General features: G+C 26.5%; 1 long non-coding RNA gene across 1 annotated transcript; it reads left to right on the top strand.

Annotated features, from left to right (window-relative positions):
* Positions 1 to 5,211: 5,211 nt before the first annotated feature.
* Positions 5,212 to 6,037, top strand: LOC127127658 (uncharacterized). Its single transcript, XR_007805400.1, has 2 exons — positions 5,212 to 5,504; positions 5,605 to 6,037. It is a non-coding gene; the product is annotated as an uncharacterized LOC127127658 (long non-coding RNA).
* Positions 6,038 to 6,645: the final 608 nt, after the last annotated feature.

Here is a 6,645-nt window from a genome sequence, read left to right as displayed (position 1 = left end):
AAATTATTATTTTTATGTGTTTTGGTGATCTAAGACCTAGCCTAAGCACCTGTAAATGATGAGATCGAAGGGAAACTATGATTAATAAAATCGACAAACATTTAGGGTGGAAAACCCTGAAATTGGGACAAAATTACGGGATCAATTTGAAATTACAGACTTGGAGTAATTTTGACAGCCCCAAGATGAGAAAATAGAAAAAAAAACATTTCAGGGTCTTTGAGGAATTACGAACTGACCATAATTCCTCTAGGACAAAAATTACTGTCGCAATCTCTGATCACAGAATGCTAAATTTTCCAGACATAGGCTCAGTCATAACCAATATTACAGGTTTGTCGTAATACTGATGGTAGTGATTTTTTGTTGGGATTTTGAGTATTCTAAACCCTAATTTCTGATGAATTTTTTATTCATATAAGTGTTATAGTGATCTTAAGTAAAAAGCATTATCAATAAATTGAGGAAAACAAAGACTAAGCATTGTCGAAATGTGGTGTGCGCAAGAAAATGCATATGCTTTTGATTTAATTCAAACATACAGTAGAAATATCAAGTGGGTCATAGATGCTAATGTCATTAGTTTCCATTTTAAACATGTGACTAGAGTGTTTAAAAATATAATTTAAACTCTAAAATATACAGCAAGAACACAAGCATTCTAAAATACAATAATAGGATATACAACTCAACAAGAACTCAACAAAACATAAGAGAATAAAAGATAAGTTGTGGAAAAGAGGATACCAACAATGAGAACTTATTTTGTAGAAACCAACTAATTTTCTTTTCAACCTCTCAGCACAAAGAGAACTCTCACTCTTTCTCTATCTCTTGCAAAACTTTAAGCATTTCCTTGCACTCTCTAAAACTCAATCTCTTTTTCTAAAAAAAAAAATAGCCTCTAAAAAGCTAGATTTTTTTGGGTGGAAAAAATGATAAAAACATGTTAGGGTTTGTGATAGTGATACGAGGCCGAGAAAGATATAAATTTTGAATTTTGATGATTTGCTAGGAAAAAGATTTAAATTTTGAAATTCATAATTTGAATTTTAATGATTTGCTAGGAAAAAGATTTAAACTAAATGATCTATTTTTTTCTATTTTTTTATGAGATTAACAATAATGGCAAATATGGTGATAAAATGAAATGAAGGACTTAACTAATTTGTTTTTGAATTTTTGGATTACTTAAGGCAATTAATAAATGATAAAAGATTAAGAAAAAATTTTAATTACTTAGACAAAATTAATATACTTCAATTTTCCCTATTTAATCATATTTAAATATAATATATGAATAGTTGAAGTCTTCATATAATCATTACGAAAGATAATTAAATATAAATGACAAAAAAAATTCCTATGATAAGCAAGCAAAAGAAATTGTGATGATCAAAATGTAAATGATTGTCATACTAGTGCATATATGAGAGTGAAAATAATTGTCTTCAGTCGAGGTGTTGATACTTAGATTAAATTAAAATAAAATTATCGTCGTCAAGAGGTATGTTGGTACTTGAATGAATAAGTAATTTTTGAGTCATAATCACGTTCAATGCACTGAAATTTATCCACAAAGCCTGAGCCACTCAATAATTGCCGCATTCGATTTTTGGCAAGACTATCTACCAAAACAAGAAAAGGTTGATCCATCGACTATGACTAAAAAATTTAATAATTACATCAAAACTTCTTAGAAAGGAAATCCATTTTTATGCTCTAACTCTCATATAGTTCCATTATTAGTTATGCAAAAAAAGAAACGTCTAATATTAATTAACGTTTACCTCTAATTTAAAGAAAGAAAGAAATATACGTCTCCGTCACGTATTTTCTTGACATGATAATAATTGAGTCGTTTAAAAAAAAAGAAAATTATACACTTGAAGTAATGCTATTGTCACTTTTCCATTTGTTAAATAAACTGCATAAAGTAATATACACTTAAATCTCTAAAATTCACCTCTTTCTTTTTCTAATATATTTTTTGCGTAGTGTAGTATACGAGTTTTCTCTTTAAATTTTGATATACATAAAGATTTATTTTTTTGGATTCATGGTCTTTAAATTATAATATAATATACAATAGAATTTTATTTTCAACTTTTTTTTAAATGAATACTATATAAAGAAGTTGAATTTTGCTATGCATAAATCCAAGAACATAAGATAGAATCTTCAGAAAAAATGACAATGCACATTTGCAAACTTTTTCTCATGGGACTTTTATTCATCACATTGGTCCTATCTTCTGGTAAAAAAAACATATGAACTTTCCCCTTCAAATTCTATTTTGTACATATTGTTAATATATATATATATATATATATATATATATATATATATATATATATATATATATATATATATATATATATATATATATATATATATATATATATATATATATATATATATATATATATATATATATATATATATATATATATATATATATAATTGAAACTAAGAGTAGTAACAACAAAATATATATATCAATTAAAAAATAAAAATAAAAGTAGTACAAAGTACAGGTGAAATTAAGAGTACTAGAAGTGTGTAGGGACAACGTTACATGTACGTGTGTACGTGGATTGAGTTTAATTGGGTTTGTCATAATTTGTTATCCAACCCGTTCAAATTTCAATAGGTTGGATACGTCGTCCAACCCGCAATTTCATAGTCAAAACTGACTCGAATCAACCTGTTCATTAATTGGTCGGTTTGAGTTGGGTTCACGGATTATATTTCAAATAAAAAATATATCTTTTATGATTCTTTTTGTTGGTTTTAAAAAATATATAACACAACTCAATACAACCACTATAACACTAAAATTCAATGAAACATATCATATAATATCTAATAAAACTCATCAACATGACATAACACTTTATAATAGTATAAAATTAAAAAAGACATATTATTTTCATATAACAGATAAGTTGGAGATGATATAAAAGAAAATAAAAAATAACATTTAATCTTAAAATTGCATAAACTCATTTGCCTAGTAGTATTATTGATGGAGAATAATTTTTTTTTGAAAAAACTATGGTGATTAGTGACATATTAATTTTATATTTTATTTAAATAATAATAAAAGTAATAAGAAATAACTAAAGTCATACTAATGACTTGGGCCAATGGATCCGCATATTGTAAAACTCAAACTCGATACCCGAATCAAAATTATACGGATTATTATGGGTTGAATTTGATATATTCGTAAATAAATTAGTTCAGATAATTTATTAGTTGACTTAGTTTGGATCAGCGGATTTGTGGATCGACCCGCATCCATGAACACCCCTAATTACATGGAACACATAAAGACAGAAAATATTTTTCAAAAGAAACACACAGAGAAGTAAAACCTATCAAAATGTCATATGCCAAAATCTAGTCTTCTGATCATTCTCAAACCTTCTCTCACAAAAGGAGGAAAACATGTCATACACTTAATCCAAAAAAGTCCTAAAAGACAAACACATTTCCATAAATGAGACACCCTCGTAATGCCACAAATTCTACCTCATAAGGGAGATCCAAACTCTTATGGTAAACACCTTTCCTTTATAATATCGCTTGAAGACAAATGTAAATTCAAAAGGATCATCACCCTCTACTTACTACATAAGGTACGATTAAAACCGAGACCAAAACTGAGACCATAACCTCAATTAGATATTTGTCTCAGTTTTGTGATGCTGAGCAGGAGAACCATCTTTTGTGTTTGCACCACCCATAACAACTTTCTCAACTAATTTTTCATATACGTCCAACTGATTTGGAATTGTGTAGTTGAGCACACCCACTTATTTCAATTTCTACATCATAAAAACAACCAAAATACAATACAAAAATTAAAATACACAAACAATAACCACAACATACAATAACTACAACAAATAACTCTTTTTATAACGAAGTTTTCACCACGAACAATATAAAACTGAGGGTGTATGTAACAAGAGCGTCTTATTTTATTTAAAAAAAACCAATATGATACCTCCGTTTTATGAAAAACCGAGATAAATATATGCTCAGGGTTTGAGATTTAATTTCCAACTCTTATAGTTTTATGTTTTATATGGAACCAAAATGATTATTAAAAAGCAATAAATAAGTCCATATAAGCATTACCTAGAAAATTAGAAATTTGTTTTAGGCCTTCAACCATCTGTAATAAATCCTTAACTTTTACTACTGGGAAGACATTCAAAGCGGCCAAAGATCAGATTTCCATATCGTTCAATTAGTCGTAGTCGAAGTTGAAAACCGGCAATGGACTATCCGACCAGTAAATTGGAAAATGGTAGTTTCCGTCCATTTCATACCATTCAAAATAATTGCATCCACAATTAACATCTTCACTTTGTTAACAAAGGATAACGGTGCACATGTTTGGTAACTTAAAAGATCAAATTGTTACAAAAAAAACTTAAAAGACCAACCTATTACACAAAAATAATTTAAAGGATCTCTAATATAATTTTGTCTCTTACATTTTATCCAAATTTCAATTATTTTAATTAATCCAAAAATAGTGATAAATAGCGTAAATTCTATCGCACCTCAAATAATTCCACAAAATACACACAACACAACAATAAATTATATAAGTATAAATTGACTCAATAAAATAAAATAATTAAAAACTTGGATTTACAAAAAGGATAGAAGGATTTAATTTGAAGAGGACTTCGGAGAATTTATTTTTATTCAAAAACAACAATTCATATAATTTGAGGAAACTAAAAAATTGTATTGAATGAGGATTTTGGAGAGCTTATACAAATTGTTCAAATATAATTTTTGTTTTTATGATTATAAAAATTAAAAAATGTTAATGACATGTATTATTTTATTATTTTATACAAAAATATTTTTTCAAAAAATATTAAAATTTTCATTATATTTTTTATAAAATTGTTTTTCAAAGTCCTATCTTTCTTTTCCATACAAACTCTCAAAACAAATCTTTGAGAACAATCCACCGCAAAATCTTATCCACTTAACTGCTGCCAGGTTGGATCTTTGGCAAGAGTATTTTTCAAAAGAACAATTTATTATTAGTTATAGAATAAAAGAAACGTCTAATATTAATTTACTCTTACTTCTAATTTAAATAAAGAAGCTATAATATCATGCATTGCTAAATGTTATACTTGTAATAAGTCTAAAATGTATCTCTTTCTTCTTCTAATACTTAATATGAGTAGTTGTGTAGTATACAAGTTTTCCAAATTTTGATACTTTTTTTCTGACTCATATTCTTTAAAATATTACATAATAAATAATAAATAATAAGATTTAATTCTCACAATAATTTTTATAAAACGAGTACTATATAAAGAACTTGAAGTTTCCTATGCATAATATTGAGAACAAAAGATAATAATAGAATACAAAGACAAAATCTTCAGAAAAAATGACAATGCACATTTGCAAACTTTTTCTCATGGGAGTTTTATGCATTACATTGCTCCTATCTTTTGGTAAGGAACTATTAACTTGTCCTTTTAAATTCTATTTTGTACATCATTGTTAAAATATATAAAGGAATTTTGAGTTTGAGAGTTCTTTTTTTTTTAACAGGAGCAAGTGATAATGATATAGAGGAACCTGAACCATGCATTGGTGGGGAATGTTTTGGTTGCGCTTTAAGATGTTTTAAGTTTGGATATCCGAAAGGTGAATGTAATTTGGAAGCCTTATGTTGTTGTATTAACTAGTTACTAGTTATCATTTTTAAAATAAATTACAATATTATAAATATTTAATAATATTGAAAAAAATCAATAAATTTTCTTCCAAAATTTTATTTTTATGTTTGAAGCATACACATTTGGTGTCTGGTACATTTGATGTCTGGTTTGAGCATAAGTAAAAGTGGAAGACTTGAAAGTATGATTTGATTTCTTCAACTTAAAGACGGTGAAAAATGGAGTGAAAATTGTTTTCATTTAAATATTATATTCATGGTTGTAATTATAATTTATATTCAATAAAATATTACTATTTTATTTTATAGTGTTCTTGTATGCAAATTTATATATTGTTTTGGCATGTATTTTAGTGTGTAAAATTTCACTCCATAAATAGGAATAAATAGAAGATTGTAGATTCATACTCTATCACATTATGAGATGTATTTGTAACATAACTCGTGTACTTTAATTTTAAAATTTTAAAACTAATGGTATATGATCCATATATGAATACTCTCATTAATTATGTTTTTCTAATTCACTTACTTACAGTAATGGTTGGCACTTGACATATTAATAATTTAACAGAAAAAAAGTTATTACAAATGGATTACAGAAAACAAACTTAAATACTTTTAAAACAAGTTAAGGGATTAAGGTTAAATTTTGCAAACACCAAAATCCAATTTCTCTCCCATATTCGATTATTATTGATCCAATTTCAAGTCAACCACCTTAAAGTCTCAAATAGTACTAGTTAACGATTGAGGAAATATTACTAAAATGAAGTTTCTCACTCAACCACAAATCTTTTAAAAATAAAATGCACTCACCATTTTCAACCAATCTTTCAACTTCATTGAAAAACAAATTTATATTTTTTACAACCTCCTTTATTATTAAACATGAGTCTTACTACCACAATAAA

The sequence above is a fragment of the Lathyrus oleraceus genome, chromosome 3 (genome assembly GCF_024323335.1).
Source record: "Lathyrus oleraceus cultivar Zhongwan6 chromosome 3, CAAS_Psat_ZW6_1.0, whole genome shotgun sequence".
NCBI lineage: Eukaryota > Viridiplantae > Streptophyta > Magnoliopsida > Fabales > Fabaceae > Lathyrus > Lathyrus oleraceus.
The sequence above is the reverse complement of the archived record's forward strand: the minus strand, read 5'-3'. Positions and strand labels throughout refer to the sequence as shown.